A 4234-nucleotide genomic window follows, 5' to 3' on the forward strand; every position below is an offset into this window, starting at 1 on the left:
GGTCGCCGTCGTCGTTAAACTCGATACGTCCTGTCAGGCCGTCGGGGTACTTTGATGACATCAGTACCCTGTGGAGCCAATCAGTGCACAGAAGAATCAGAGTTCCTTTATTTTCACGTTTGGTGGTGACATCATCATGTTGATGCGTAAACAAATCAGGGTAAGCAGAGGTGGGTAGTAACGAGTTACATTTACTCCGTTACATTTACTTGAGTAAGTTTTTGAAAAAAAAGTACTTTTAAAGTACCTTTTTGCACGATACTTTTTACTTTTACTTGAGTACATTTATGAAGAAGAAACGGTACTTTTACTCCGCTACATTTGCAAAATTCGACTCGTTACTTTTTAAAAAATAATTAGTTAACACAGCGGTCCCCAACCTTTTTTGCGCCACGGACCGGTTTATGCCCGACAATATTTCACGGACGGGCCTTTAAGGTGTCACGGATAAATACAACTAAATAAAACTAGTACCGGGTACCGAAAAAAGAAAATTTATTCATACACACGTGAAAAGACCCAGGAAAACAGAGTTGACGATAAAAACGATAACAAAATAACGCTGAAAACCGATAAAAACCCTGAAAACCACACATTTCACACCAGAGCCTCAACTCTCGCGGCCCGGTACCAAACGATTCACGGACTGTACCGGTCCGAGGCCCGGGGTTGGGGACCGCTGGTTTTAACACATTAGATAACATGCTGCCGTGGAGTTTCCGGTAACTTTTTTACCAATCAGATGTGGCCATGCAGTCACATGACCAGTTTGAAACTGTGGCGGGCAGAGCGGCCCAAGCGTTTCAACGTAGCGGACACACGGAAAGAAGAAACATGAAAACATGGCAGCGTCTACGCTAGAGCTGAAGAGGATGAACAGCATTTTCCTCACATACAAAGAATATTTCGCTTAAAAGCAGCACAAAAGAACGGCTATGTCTTCAGCGTCTGTGTCTTCAGTGTGAGCCAAAACAACAACTTTTCAGCGTGAAACAACTCAGCTGTGTAACCTGAGGAAACGGTAAGTTTTCCCTAAATATCTTTTAGCTGTGGTTAGCTGGATGTCAGTCTTATGTGTCGAGCTCAAGCTGTGAGTCATATTTTCGGCGCTACGTTGTAGAGAGACAAGTTTGTGTGTTTTGTGCAGCTTCAGCTGTCCTGTTAACTGCTCGCTGGTTAGCTAGCGTGAGCTATAAGCTAACAGCTAGCCTGGCGCTAGAGTTCCACGCACATGCAAACAGCTCGTCTCTACTGCTTTAACTGTTAAAACAGAAGCAACACTGCGGCTGACAGGGTTTATTATGTGAAACAGCAGCTTGTTTAATTTAAACAGTCTGCATTAAGCTGGGCAAACACTGTGCGATTTTTTTTCAGTCACGTTACTCAGCTCCTGCTCAAACTGTACAATTAAATCGCAGAGGTTAGAAGTTCATAGGTCACGATGCAGGTCTCACACTATAACGGTCTGATGCTCTGATGCGACCTGAAGTGCTCAAACTGTGCGTCCATAACATGAAGCTTATCATACAAAATCTGTCCCTCACTCTCCCTCTCCCTGTCTTACAGACACAGACACACACCCATCAACTTTGCTAAATTACTAATGGAAAACATTGACCAGGCAGCTGTGATTGAGCAGCAAAGTCCATCCAACTCTTTCATGGTTGTTGTAGTCGGGATAATTTTGTGAGGTCACATTGAAAAGCCTCGGATACGGAAGCGTAGAGCTGCCACCCAGGCAAAAGAAAAATAGAAAAGTATATTGTTCTAATAATATACTATCGTGTTATTACAATATACAGAATTATCACGTTTGTACAATATAAATATTATATAGGCTACATCGCAGCTCCAGTCACGCTTCCATCACCGTCTTTCGTCTTTCCCCAGAGTAACAGCCTAACAGGAGGATCTGTTGGCGAGCACTGCTCAGCCTTGCACGCATTCTTATTTTAAACTTAATCTGGAATTCATTGCAAACTGTTTGTGCGGGATATGAATGACAAGATTTTGTTTTTCTACAAGAGTTAGTAAAAAACATCTCCAGTGTGATTGAATCTTCTTGCCAAACATCCGCAGCTTGGCAGTGTATACAGCACTATAATGACCAGAGATCAGAGGTGTGGATCTATTGCATGGCGTTCCTCACATCAAGAAGCTGCCGATCAAAATCAATACAGCTCTTCCTGCATCTGGAGCTTGTGAAGGACTTCTCAGTCATGCAGGACTCCTGTTCACTGCTGAACAGTCACAGCTTCACAGAAAGAACCTTGAGAGCAAACTGCTGCTGAAGCTGAACCATCACCTCACTGAGTGAAGAAAGGGCACATTTTTGCTAAATATGCAGAAATAGATGCACACCCATACAACTTATGGTAAACTGAGCTGCCTTGTATGAACATATGTTGAAGATGCCTCGTTCTGTTTTCTCTGAGGCTGCTGTGCCATTTGGAGCAAACATGAATATAAAGTTCACAGCATATCTTATCACTGGAAATTGTTTGCACTGTTTATATTTTTATATTATTTACTGCAGGTTTTGGTGAAAAAAGCTTTATGTTGTGAAAAACTGAAACCTGGAAATTAGAATTGTTGTGCCTTATTTTGTTGTTTTTACACATATTCCTGTTGAAAATACTAAGATTGTATATTTATTTATTTTTGTTTGTCTGATAGCATTTATTATAAAATAATCTGACATTTCAAACAGTTACTCGCTACTTGAGTAGTCTTTTCACCAAGTACTTTTTTACTCTTACTCGAGTACTTTTTTTGACGACTACTTTTCACTTTTACTTGAGTAATATAGTTTAAAGTAATGCTACTCTTACTTGAGTACATTTTTGGATACTCGACCCACCTCTGTATGTTAAGTTGAGGCGACACCAGGTCACATCAGCTGCAACATAAACAATCCTGATTCAGAGCGACTGATTGGGTCACACAGAGAGGAGGAGACACTTATTATCCAGTTATGTCAGACTTGAAGATGAATCCAGATCAGATCAGCGCCTCCCTCTTATTCTCACTTTTGTGTTCAGCAGTCCGCTCTGAGATATCCAACCTAAACGGGCTAAAGTGGGACACGCACAGCGTCACGTAGCATTTGCATCAAACAAGGTGGAGGAACGGCAGTGAGAGACCCACAAGAAAAACAAGCACATCTCCTAAGTGTAGTGCACCATGCCTCCTAATGACCAACCACAGAATCTTTGACCTTTGACCTGCAGCCGTGGGTGGTACTAACCGTTTAAAGAGTGGCCCGGTCCTCCAGATGTTGGTGTTTCCCACGCAGCCCCGTGGAGGTTCAGTGATGTTCTCCTTCTCAAACAGCTCCTGCAGAGACTGCGCCACCACGGCCACGGCGTCCGCGATGTGCGCCGACTCGTTCTTACCGTTAATCAGCTGGAGGCCCAGCAGGCCTGTGCCCACACACACGCACACACAGCAGGAAGTTAAACAGGCTGCAGACTCAAAGCTGCCCTCATTCACACACACATGTTAATTAAACACTCGCACACACTTTCATTCAGCTGATGTAATTACACAGTGCATCAGTGTAATTCAAACACACACTCGGGGCTTCAGGCGTCAGGTCAGTGTTCATCACGACCAAACTGCATGCTGGGAGTTCACTCTGACAATCACAGCGTTTGTCTCAGCAGAAAAGCCTCACTGAGACGTCATGAAGAGTGTGTGGTGTTTTCCTTCAGCACAAACTCGTCATGCTGCGTAAAGTGTCTGCATCTGTCTCCAAGCTGGGCCAAAACGGGTGGCTAACAGTGCTAGCATCCCCCAAAATCTACTGGTAATAGCTAACGAACAGTGTTAGCATCTCACAAATGAACTATAGCTAACCATCAAGTTTGTTACTAAACTTTTTTTATAAATGCCTTGCTAAAAACCTTTGGCTAAAATGGAATTGCTAACTAATATTGTTGGGAACTTACATTACGCTAACATTAACAAACTGTTATTTTTTGAAATGCTATGCTAACAATTAGCTGAAATTTCAAAACATTTGGCAGGAAAGCTAATGCTTCTATACATCATAATTTCAACTTTTCATGTGAAACAAGTTTCAAATAATGAGCCAAATGTGTGAGAACATAATCTGTGTTACTCCTCAGACTACTCTGCTTCAGGTCTGTATATATTCTCACTTATTATAAACACGTCCTCTAAGTACGATGCATACTTGAGGGATCTTGGTAGACTTCCTGAAGCTGGCCAA

Source organism: Simochromis diagramma, unplaced genomic scaffold (genome assembly GCF_900408965.1).
Source record: "Simochromis diagramma unplaced genomic scaffold, fSimDia1.1 OVJJ01000294.1, whole genome shotgun sequence".
Classification (NCBI taxonomy): Eukaryota; Metazoa; Chordata; class Actinopteri; order Cichliformes; family Cichlidae; genus Simochromis; species Simochromis diagramma.